The 12,665-nt window shown below is 46.8% G+C and overlaps 1 long non-coding RNA gene across 1 annotated transcript; it reads right to left on the reverse strand.

Moving 5' to 3' along the window:
- Positions 1-289: 289 nt before the first annotated feature.
- On the reverse strand, positions 290-7,235 carry LOC122461287. Its single transcript, XR_006283179.1, has 3 exons — positions 7,118-7,235; positions 6,620-6,767; positions 290-424 (listed from the first exon to the last, which is right to left on the reverse strand). It is a non-coding gene; the product is annotated as an uncharacterized LOC122461287 (long non-coding RNA).
- Between the last annotated feature and the right edge of the window lie 5,430 nt (positions 7,236-12,665).

The raw sequence follows: 12,665 nt of genomic DNA on the forward strand, positions 1-12,665 counted from the left end.
TTTCTAGAAAACCAGTGGGCTAAATCCTGCTTTCCTTCACCGTGAAATCAGTGGAACTACTTGCCTATGTCAGGAGCTCCAGAGTTGGCCCAGTGTTTTAAAACTGCCCATTGCAGTGTTGCACCAAACAGCCACCAAGGAGTCCCAGATGTTAACACCTCATTAAGGTGAATGAAGCAACAGCTATAGGAGTTGACACCCATGCTGCTGCTGGAGACAGCTTTCTGCAGATCAGGCCAGCAGCCCAGGGCTTACTGGTGAAGTCTGTGAAGACTTCTCTGCAGTGACATGGAAGATGAGTTTTCCACAGAGCTCTGTGGAAAACTTTCAAGTTCCTGAATTTGGAGGACCTGCACATTTCTTCCTGTGTTTCCTGCCCCAGGCCAATGCCTGGCAAACTGCTCACTGTTCTATTCTCTTGTTTCTGCAATATTAAACAGGGTGCAGGAACCTTTAGCTGAACACGCTGTGCCTTTTAAAATCTGGTTGCAATGCTGAGCTTTGGGTGCCACAAGCTTTTCCATATTACCAGGGCTGTATCTCTACCCAGACCAAAAGAGTAAAGTTACTCCTTGTGCAGGGAAAATCTTAACAAGAATTCCAGCAATGAGGATGAGATCTAAAACAAGACAGAATCAAGGTCAAGTCTTCACAAGAGAGGGGGTGTGTGTGTGTGTGTGTGTGTGTGTGTGTGAGAGAGAGATTTGGAACAAGCTGCACCAATCCTAAGAAATTTAAAGGTGCAGTACATAGAAAACCAGACCGTAAAAGCTACATAGAATATCAGGGTTGGAAGGGACCTCAGGAAGTCATCTAGTCCAACCCCCTGCTCAAAGCAGGAGCAATCCCCAACTAAATCATCCCAGCCAGGGCTTTGTCAAGCCTGACCTTAAAAACTCCTAAGGAAGGAGATTCCACCACCTCCCTAGGTAACGCATTCCAGTGTTTCACCACCCTCCTAGTGAAAATTTTTCCTAATATCCAACTTAACCTCGCCCACTTCAACTTGAGACCATTACTCCTTGTTCTGTCATCTGCTACCACTGAGAACAGTCTAGATCCATCCTCTTCGGAACCCCCTTTCAGGTAGTTGAAAGCACCTATCAAATCCCCCCCTCATTCTTCTCTTCTGCGGACTAAACAATCCAGTTCCCTCAGCCTCTCCTCATAAGCCATGTGTTCCAATCCCCTAATCATTTTTGTTGCTCTCTGCTGGACTCTTTCCAATTTTTCCACATCCTTCTTGTAGTGTGGGGTCCAAAACTGGACACAGTACTCCAGATGAGGTCTCACCAATGTCAACTAGAGGGGAACAATCATGTCCCTCAATCTACTGGCAAAGCCCCTACTTATACATCCCAAAATGCCATTGGCCTTCTTGGCAACAAGGGCACACTAACTCATATCCAGCTTCTCGTCCACTGTAACTCCTAGGTCCTTTTCTGCAGAACTGCTGCCGAGCCATTCGGTTCCTAGTCTGCAGCAAACAGCAGAGAGGCTAACAGAGGGAGTTTGCCTGGGATCTACCTGAGAGGAGGCACGCTACATACCCTCTGTGAAACATTATTTATAGACATTCTGTGCTGGCTGCACTTTACAAGTGGTCTTAAAGTGTACCCAATGTAGTTCACCTCTGAGTAACAAAGGTGTGGGTGAGTGTGCTGAGCCCCTTGTATCCATAGGAAATAGCCAAGACTGTCTTGCCAAGAGAAGTGCTCCAGCAGCACGTGAGGATCCAACAAGAGCCTTAGTTGAGAACCAGCATAACAAATGGGGACATAAACCCTTAAATCAGGCATGTGATGTATAGGGGCAGATCATCAGCTGCTGTCAACTAGAGCTGGTTGAAAACTTTTTGACAGAACAGCTTTCCCTCCAAAAATGCAGCTTAATTGAAAAGTTTTGAAGGAACATGTCAATTTCAACCACATTTTTGTGTTGGAAAAGTTGTAGTGTTTCTTTTGGATAAAGATTGTTTTGACTCTTCTATCAGATATACATTTAACATTTCCATTAGTTAATAAGTTGTATAATATTCTATTTAGTATTTGAATGTCATATTGAAGTCCAAAGAAAAATCAAAGACACAATTTCGAAACACATTTCAGTGGTCCCAAATCAAAAGATTTTTTGGAATTTTCATTTCATGGGAAACTTTGAAATTTTAGCTTTTTGTTCTGGTTCTGAACAACATTTTTGTTTTAAATGGTGGGAATTTCCTGGGGAATGGAAATTCTGGTCCCTGTCCAGTCTTGTGCTTGAGTGCAGTCACTTTATAGGTCAGAGCCTCAACTCGTGTAATCTGTCATTGCTTCCACACCCTGTAGGCATCTTCTCAATTTTCCCTAAGCTGAGTCCCAACTAGCTATCCCTTATCCTCATCCGACTCTTTGAGAGGCACTCGGCAAGATGCTCTGTCAGTGAGACACCTGGCACATCTAGTCCCCTAAAAATACACCCATGTGGTGAAAGATATGGGGACATTCAGATTAAGCACTAGCCATTGAAAACAGCTGGCTGCTCTGAGCAATACAACTTTCCTCCTGATGGAATATTGGCTCTCGAGTCTCGCCTTGCTTACTGTCACATTGTGCCATATTCTAAAGTGTATAGACACAAAGTCAGCTAATGCTACACTGTAATATAGGACATTCTGGAATCCCATAATTAAGTAGGTTTAGAGTAACACTGTAATGCAAGATGCATGAAGACCTATCCTAAGGTATTACTTTTAGAGTCACACCGCATTAGCCATTTAACCATCCCACTGTAGTGTACTGTACAGCATGGATTGTGTGTGTTCTTCAGAGGGCTTGGAGTAAGAGGCAGGTTGTGGATGTGCTGTACATTCCACAATAGATAATAGTATTCCTCATGCTGCCTGATATTTAATTCATAGTTCATAGTTTTAATTCATAATTAATTCCACCATTTCACAGGAGAGAAAAAAATTAAATTAGTTCATACCCCTGTCAGGGGTATGTTGCTGTAGGTTCAGATAGCAGACAAGCCCTTGCAGTAGTGTTGAAAATTAGGGTGTTTTTTGCAATACTGAGTTAATACCAGAGATTTGATTTACACTTGCCTTTGAAAAAAAGAACACACAAGATGAGCACTGAGTGTCATGGGGCACTTGGGTGTAAGAGGAGCCAGATTAACTCTTGCTACAATTGTGGGAGTTCTGGAGAGAATCCTGCTGGCCTAAGTTACAGAAAAGCAAAGCACAAGCTAGCAAGTGTTTTGCCAGTGCAATGGTAAAAATTCATGCTAAGGAGATGAAAGATCCCAGATTCAAATCCTAGTTGAGCTCTTCTGGTGGCTATGGTAGTTTGTCTTAAATAAAACCTCCTGGCTACTTTACAAGTGTATTAAAGAAGGTACAACCCACGGCTGGTTCACTGCAATGCCTCTGAACATGAATGCAGCGCTAAGTCCCCATCACTCATTCACACATTTTGTACTTTGAAATCAGCTCTTCAGCTGGTTTCACTCAATGTAGCTCCACAGACTACAGTGAAGCTGGACTGATTTACACCAGCTCAGGATCTGGTCCATTGTATCAAAAGAGCCTTAAAACACTTTACAAACATTAATCTCAGTCTTACTCACTCCCCCGAGGCAATGAAGTACTATCACCTGCATTTTACTGATGGGGACACTGAGGCACAGAGTGGTTAAGTGACTTGCCCTAGGTCTCACAGTGATTCTGTGGCAGAGCTGGGCTCTAAGCCTAGCTCTGCCACAACTAACCATTAGACAACATTTATCCTAGGGTCCAGGATCTTTATCATGTGATGAAGATTGGCCGAGAGGGAACAGACCACACTGAGGTGTGCAAAGGGGATTGGGCTGAATCGAGCTGCTGCTCTGCACAACAGACTGCATGCAGGGCATAGGAAATCACTTCTGCCCGACAGACAATTTGCTGGCCAGCAGCAGATGTAAAATTCGCATCAGAGACATCAACACTCCTGTAAACGTGAAAAGCACGACAACATTTTACCATTAAAGCCTCACGCTGCTTTTTCTCCAACTCATTTCCCGTCACTGCTTCCCACCCCAAGAGATAGCTGTGTGTACAGAGAGCTGTCTCAGAGATACTCAGGTGCTGCTCCCGCTGTGGTGACCAGATGTCCTATTCTGGGTAGGCTTGTCCTACTTTCTAGCAGGATGGTCTATTTTTGCCTTTCCTAAAGTCAGGTGACTGCATGTCCTTCTTCCTGACGTTTCCTTCCTACTTGTCCTAGCAGCTGCCATCTCTGGCAGCACCATCCCAAGCAGAGAGCACATACAGCTGTTTACATCTGGTTTTTTTTTTTTTTGTGGTGGGGGGGTGGCAGGAGATGTCCAGTGGATGGGAGCTCTCCTGCACCTGGAGGCTACTGATTCTGTGTCATTCAATGATATTCAATTGTACACAGTGGCGAGAGTCATGTATGCCAGTAACAAAACTACTACTGGCCACCGAGTGGAAATGCCATTGGATAGCGTGTGAGGGTCAGGGTCCTCATAGCTACACAGACTCCAGTGACTAGGGAATTTGCCCATCGTGTACATTTTATTTTAAGAATGTCAAGTGCCCAGCCTTTGGGTGAAAGATTAATATAAACAGAAAAGGGAAGAAGAAGGAATAGACCACATTAGACTAGCCAAAGCCTTGGCTGGCTGCTCTGAGCCTTATAGCAGAGATGATGGCAAACCCTAGTTCTGATCAGACCACTGGAAGGAGTGAGATCCAGAGTCAAGAGCCCTCCTCCGAGCATGCCTTGCATATACAGCCTTGCCTCCCACCTGGGCCATGATTATATATCGAGGACCTGCCAGCAGGTGCCTCCGCTGATCTCAGCCCTCCCTGGGATGCATGTGGTGAAGCACAACCTGCCCCTACGAATAGTTCATTTCCCTGCTTATACAAAAAGAGACCTGAAAGTAAACAGCAACTTGTCACAAGAGAAAAGTCTGCAGCTGGTGGCTGCAGCTTGGAAGGGCACTGTGCTCCACACAGGGGAAACTCTAGAGAGCCAGGAAACCCCCACAGTCAAGCCAGGTGTCAAGCAGACACAGTTCACCTGTGGAAGATGACAGAGTGTCACAAGGTTAATTTAGCAGCCACAGCAGGTCCTTATAGGATCTGAGCCACGGTGAGGGAGGAGAATGAAGACTATAAACAGAAGGGAGGTGAATATGGGGATAGCAGGATATGGTTTATTTTAAGGCCTGTTTGGCCATCTTGGGGAGGGCAGGGTGGGTCAAACCGTTCTCCTGCACTGGATATCTAGTACAGTTCAGATCCAATTAGCTACAAAAGCCTCTCTAATTATTCACACTGAATCACTCCATTAGCAACCAAGGCTCTGCAGTCTTCTTCTTTTGTCTGCATCCTGGCTGAAAATGCCCCAGTGTCCCCGCATACAGAACAGCTAGTATGGACGATGCTTGAGTGGCATAAACAGAGCCTGGATCTAATGAGGGTATGCCTCAGAAAGCCTAATGTAAGTAGACAGGCTGCATGATTTAATGAGGGGGAAGGGCTTGCTTATTTAACTTTAGGGGTTCTTTTGTAATGTCTGCCATGGCAGACGGGGGAAATACAGCCATGCATAATCTGCTGTATTAGCAGAAAACAGGTTAGTCTCAAAGATTAGAGACCCTAGTGATGAGCCATTACAGTGAGTGGCAGGGGGGAGGGAGAACTTGTGGGATCAGAGAGAAACAAAGGGTGACCACCCAGTGGAACTTCTCTAGCTTGTTCGTGGCACTGAGGTGGTCTGACTCGGAGCTGTTAGAAGTGGAAGCGTTCCATTGACTCAGCCAGGGCAGGATCAGTCCCGCTGGCATATTTCTTAGCGCTTTGTCTAGCCTGGTTTTCAATGTTTCAGGTGAAGGTGTTCTGTCACCTCCCTTAGGAGACTGTTCTACCAACAGAGACTCACTGGATGAAGAGTTACTCTGATTATTAGTAAGCCAGTGTTTTCCCATTGCTCTGCTGCATCCCACCCTCCCTAGTTAGCTCCCTTTGAATAACCCTAAACTATTCCTCTCCTTCCAGGCTGCTGCTGACACCCTTGAAATAGCCACCTGTGGCCATCACTACCCTTTCTTGTCCAACCACCAGCTGTAGTTCTTTTAAGCCATCTTCCCTCCATCCCCCTAGTCATTCTCATTGCTCTTTTCTAATCCCCTTCCATTCTTTCTGGTGTGTTTCGGCTCCTTTTGTTTGTCCTGTAGCATGTCAAACTGATCTAGACAAGACTCAAAGGAAGATCTCCAAGCTTGCTGATGGCCAGGCAGGAGCTGCAGAAAATTACAAGGAACAAAGCAAACACATTGTGAGCAATTTGGGTCTTTGAGCCGACTGGGTCAATAAACGGAAAGTGCCATTTCATGTTGGCTAATAGGTGTGCAGAAAACAAATAGAACAGGGAAGTTCGTGTTGAATAGAGCGGAGTCATGGAGGAGACTGAGTAAGAAAAGATCTTGGGATGACAGGGAGCAAGTCCTTTGAAGTCTTATTACCCCACTACAGGGGAGTTGGATTAAATTCCCAGACAAAAAATGGATAAGTTACTGATCTGTATTCTCAACTCCTCCTTAGGGGTATGTAAGCAGTTGCTCTTACCATGATAGCACCCCCTTCTGGGAGGGTGCAATGTTGCAGGGGACTTCACCTCTAGCTCCCCCAGTGGATACTTCGTGGCTCTTCAATGGCCTGGTTCTGTCCGAGTCTTCTGGCCTCCAGCCAGGTCACTGGAAAGTTCAGTCCCCTTCTGGGGTGACCAAAGGTCCAAATAAATCTCTAACCTAATAATTCCATTGACATTCTCTGCTCCTCAACCCCTATTCTCAGCCCCTGCAGAGCTTCTCCTATGCTGTTTCCTCCCAGTAGGTTTTCCCTACTGCCTCCCTCCAAGGGGACTCTGGCTGCTTCTCTCAGGGAACTTCCAGCTCCTTACAAGCCTCCACCCCACTCCCCAACAGTAGGGTGACCAGATAGCAAGTGTAAAAAATCGGGATGGGGTGGGTGGTAATAAGTGCCTATAAAAGAAAGAGCCCCCAAAATCAGAACTGTCTCTATAAAATGGGGACATCTGGTCACCCTACCCAACAGGAACCTGACCTGCCCCCTTTGGGTCTCTTCAGCTGGACTTCCCCAGGCCCCTCCCAGACAGGGAACCTTCTCTCGCTCCCCTTTCCTGGGTCTGCTTCCTTAGACTGAGTTCACAGCTCTGTTTAAGCAGTCATCTCTCTGATTTCCCCCATAGCTGGGCTCACTCATTATAATCCAGTTACCCACACACTCAGCTGGGGGATAGCTGTCTGCTCACAGGCAAGGCTGAGCCAAGCTTGCCTTAAAGGTCCAGGCAGCCTGTGACAGGGTAAAATAACATTGGAGGGATGTTGTAATGATCCCAAACCAACAACTGCCAACCCAGGAAATTCAGAGTTCAGGTTACTCTGGAAAAAAAATCCAAATCTGTTAAGGCAGTAAATGCATGTAAGGCACCCTAAAAACCTTAACTCTGCCCTATAGTGGCGTCATGCAGTAATCATAAGAGTTGGATTAGTTTAAACTAATTTTTAAAGATATATGAAAAACAAAATCCAATGTTTTCCTTATCATGGCCCCTAATGGGTTTAAAGAAGGAGAGGAAGGAGGTGGAGGTTAGCAGCATATGTAGACTCACACCCATAGCACTGGCTCTGAGCCCACAAGGAAAGGGGGCCCATATTTTTCCTGATTCACTTTCCTTATCCCTCAAGAAAGCCCGCCCTGTTTGTCTGTGATGGCTGTCCTTTTGGATGACACACCAGGGATCGAACAAGAGTCTCTAGAGCATGCGTAACTATAGCCAAGGCTCTGTAGCTGTGGACAAGTGCATATCTTTGTGGATTGGCACAGAGGGTGGATGCATAGCTTCCAGTGACCAGGGGGTTGTATGTACTTTTAAGGAATGGGATTGGTGAAATTATCTAAGCAGAAGGACAATTTAACAAAGGGTTAGTGAAGGAAATAAATGTACTGTGAAATATATGCCTCTGCCCTTGATCTTGGGGTGAAGGGGAAAGGAGTGGAACTAAAGACAAGGACAAAACTTGCTAAATTCACTGAGTAGTCTCTGATAAAAAAAAAAAAAATTGAAGAGGTTAAGGTGGCTGGGTAAAGCCCCAGGAAATGGGCTCCCTCTTTTAGTTAGAAATAGAGCTATACAAAAAGAGTCCACAAATATCTACTCCTATATTTAAACAAGTTCATGTCAGCTGTGTTGTCCCTTAAATGTTTCCATTCTGTGCACATTCACGCTGAGGACTTTATTAGTACAGATGCTCACACAAAGTACATTTTACACTCTCTTACTTGAGAACTGATGGAAAGCAAGTTGCAGATTCACCTTTCACCAGCATTTGCAAAAAAATTACACTCAGAAATGAAACCAGATGTGACTTCTGTGACCAATCAGAACAAAGCTCCAACAGCAAGCCAGAGGGTAAAAGAAACTCAGGAAAGATTGTGAAACAGTTTGCAATAATGAGAAAGTTGCAACCTGTTTGCTGATGGACCACAAACAGGTGAAATTCACCAAGCAACTGATTTGTTTTGAATTCATTCAGTTCAGGCTGAAAAGGGAGGTTCGAATATATGCTGCATCTCTGCCAAGGAAAGCATCAAGTTAGCAAGGCAAAGAAGCAGCTGACATATACTGCAAGCCTTTTGGTGTCCTTCCACCACAGCTCAGAGGTTTGTGTGCCAAGTTCAAACTGGATAATTCCCTCCATACACACTAGCACCACAGAGGGGAGGAAGGGCTCATTTGTTCCAATGCTGCTTCTTTTCTGCCTGGTTAGAAAGTGACCTATTGAATTTTAAACAGCGAAGGCAAAGAGCCACGAAAGAAACCTCTTGTTTTGCAGAATTATTGATCGCATGAACTGAGAAAGATGCCAAGCTTGCCCTGATTAATTGCTCTGTGTTGTCTGGTTTAGTGTGCTGGACTTTACTCTGGCAGACCGCTAGCCAAAACAGTGCCAATTCCTCCAAAGAAAGAGCTTTATGAGCAGTCTTCAAGCTCAGAGCTCTTGCCTACTTATTTCACAGCTGGAGATCAGAAAGGTGTTTCTCCTAAACAGAGGCAAAGAGGTGCTGGTGATAGATTGAGCCAAATGGCTGTAGAGACCTACTGTAAGGAAATAAAAGCAGGGACTTGATGGTCTTGGGGGTGGGGAGAGTAGGAACAGAGAGGATCTTATTTAAAATGAATGGAATGCTGCTGAAATGTGCGAGGGTTTAAGTTCTCTATTTACCCATAAAATGGGTACAGTGGCAGTGCAAGCTCCCCCTGTACCGTCTCTGCTCAATGTGCCGCCACCTAATCTCCTCAGCTGGTCCTCAGCAGAGCCCCTGATGTAGGAGGAGAATTGGGAGCATGGCAGAAAAGTGGTCAGAGTGCACTCCATTCTGTTCATTCTCTGCTTCCCAGGCTCATAAGCTGCCATGGGAATCAGAGTGTAAATTAGAGCAGCCCTGAGGCTGCTTTCCTCACATACTCTATCTCCTGCCCCAAGCGCTGGCACAGAGAATCAGGCCCTGTGTCCGTTTGTCTTTTTCTCCTTGAACCACTTTGTTCTATTTTAAACCAATTATCCTCATAAACGAAGGACTAATTGTCTACAATCTAGAGTAGGTTTAACAGAGCTCCTGCAGTAAGTTTTCGCTGTCAGTGTTGTAGCTATCTCCCTCTCAGATACACTGCGACAGCATGTACAGCAGACATGCTAGCAGAGTTCTACAGAGCACATAGAGGAGTGAACATAGTTCTGTCCACACTGACACTGTAGCGCACGGGCACACAAATGGGCTGAGGGTGATAGTGGCTGAAGTCACTGCCCTCTGAGGGCTCTTTGATGACCTACCAGAAATGAAATGCCTGGTCTCAGATCATGTCCTGGTGGTTATGTCCACAATACAATTGGAACTGGTTGGCCCTCTTGTCTCAGCAGAGAGGACAAGGAGTGGAAGGGCCATGGAGACAGAGCTCCCTTCTCACGTCCACAGGCAGTCCCTCCCTCCAGCACCACTGAGCCACCTTGGTTGGTCATGGGAGGAGATGCTTGGATGGTTACTGCCCATGCCCTACCTGTTACAAGGATAATTAGGGATAATTAGGGGAGAACTTAAGTGTGGGATGGTCAATCCAGCACCTTTCAGTACCTTGACATGGTTTAAACAAAACTAAATGAAAAGTATCCCTGTGTGATGCAGTGTTCACCCACACTTGCCCTGAAAGAGTTAATGTAGGCTAAGAATGGGACCAATTAACCAGACAGGCCACAGCTGAGGGGAATCACATGGCTTAAGTAATCTCCTGAGCAAATGAGGGAGCTCAGATGAAGAGGCACTAGCTGAGCTGGATTTATAAAGGCAGGAAGCAGTCACTCCCTGGGAGAAGGGAGGGGGGTGTGTTTAGGGCTATAGAGGTTGGTAGCCTACAGTTACTTTATAGGAAGAGGGAGTTGTGGGGCTGGCAAACCAAGAGGTGGGGAGGGAAAGCTAGAAGGTATGGAAGAAGCCTAGGGAAAAGGCAGCAAGGCTCAAGAGGGAACAGATGTTGGCTGCTGACTAATGTGTCCCTGAGCTGGAACCTGGAGTACAGGGTGGGCCAGTGTTCCCCTACCAGCTACTGGGGATGTGGCACCACAGGGAAGACTGCCTGAGAGTGGTGGTGAGGAAAGACTGATACCCTGCAAGGGGGCAAACACAACTAGTGACCCGGCTGGAAGGCCAAGTCACAAAGAAGGAGTAACTGGAGTTGCAGAGACAGAAAGAAAGTGACAACAGGGTGTGCAGCAGGCAGCAAAAGTGGGCCCTGGACCTGGAAGGAGCTAATCCTGAGTGGCCAGGAGGTGGCACCCCCAGCAGTGAGTGTACCCTGTGACACCCTGTAACAGGGCAGCCTGCCCATGTAAGGGCCAGGAGACCTGTGGCCAGCCAGTCCTGCCATGCTACACCTGTGCTGAGTGTTGGATTAAAGGGGAGGAAAGTCCAGCAGCTGGGGCTGGCTGGGAAGGAGGGTGCTCAGGCTTCTCTGATGGGAGGCAAGATGCTGGGCTCAATCTAGGAACTGGTTGAGGCCTGTCCGATGCCCTGCACAGGAGGATAGACCTAACCTGGATGGTTGGGTTACCTGGAGCCCAGAAGCCAGTGGTGAGGCAATGAGACAGGCCATTGTCACTGGGCACCAGCCTGGAAGGAGGGGGCTGTAGGCTGAGCCCAGCAGGGCCGAAAATCTTTGTTTTGATGTCGTCTTTAGACAACAGGTAACTGACCTGCTCTTCAAGGCACAGGTGAAGCCTTAGCTGGGGTTCTGTGTCCCATTCCAGGTGCCACACTTTGGGAGATATGTGGGCAAACTGGAGAGAGTTTCAGAGGAGAGCAACAAAAATGATCAAAGGGTTAGAAAACCTGGTTTATGAGGAAAGGTTAAAGAAACCGGGCACGTTAGGTGTTGACCAACTTAGACTGAGAGGAGGACCTGATAAGTCTTCAGATACGTTAAGGGCTCTTCTATAGAGAATGGTGCTCAATTGTTCCTCATGTCCATGAAGGTAGGATGAGAAGTAATGGACTTAATCTGCAGCAAGGCAGATTTAGGTTAGATATTAGGAACAATTTTCTAACTATAAGGGCAGTTAAGCTCTGGACCCCCCCCCAATCCCTGGAGGTTTTTAAGAACAGGTTGAACAGACACCTGTCAGGGGTGGTCTAGGTGTCCTTGGTCCTGCCTCAGTGCAAGGGCAGGACTTGATGGCCTCTCGAAGTCCCTTCCACTCTATGATTCTGTGACCATTCGTGCAGAAGGGGTTGGATGGCCGCTATACAGCAGCTTGGCTGGAGGGCTCGGTGACCTTTGTTGTGGGCAGAAGCTGAAGAGTTCCGTGGCAGTGCTGCAGCACCGGGCCTCGTGACAGATGGGTGCTCCACAAGGGTGAGTCTTGTATAACACCCCTGTCCCTCACAGAAGTACTGGCAGGCACAGTCAATGTCTGGGCAGCTCTTTGCTGAGCCCCACCTTCGTGCAGTGTGTGATTATTCTCCCTTGTATCCCCTGACCCTCCGCTCTGATCCTCTGAGATTTTAAAATAATCAGGACATGGTGAAACTAACATTGACGTGTGGCTGCTAGAACGCTAAGCAGCTGCTCCAGGCTTTGGGCCAGTGGGCTGGGCAGGCAGGCTGATGAGGTGTTGCTCAGCTACAGTGTGAAGAACCCAGTCTTTGACTTGCTAGGGGCCTGCCTGTTAGTTACAAAGGAGGTACATTTCCATTTTATCTGTCAAGTGAATCCCAAAGCTGGTGGAAGATACTAGCCCCAGAGCCTGGAACCCTCTGCTTACTCCACACAGACAGCAGCAGCTAATACAGCGCTGCCACCTACCTTAACCCTGATCTGGAGGGTCTATGTGGAGCACTATCTACAAGTACCTCTGCTGAGGCTCCCTGCAACTGCCAATTGTGTTTGTGTGACATGGATACCTGTCCACTAGGTGTTGGAGACCTCTTCTCCCCCCCCCCCCCCCATAACACTGTTCATGGCACGTTATTGTAGATATGAACACACACTTAGTCCACACAGGGATTTTTAGAGCATATCAAGAATTTGTTCTCAATC

Source organism: Dermochelys coriacea, chromosome 8 (assembly GCF_009764565.3).
Source record: "Dermochelys coriacea isolate rDerCor1 chromosome 8, rDerCor1.pri.v4, whole genome shotgun sequence".
NCBI classification, from domain to species: Eukaryota; Metazoa; Chordata; order Testudines; family Dermochelyidae; genus Dermochelys; species Dermochelys coriacea.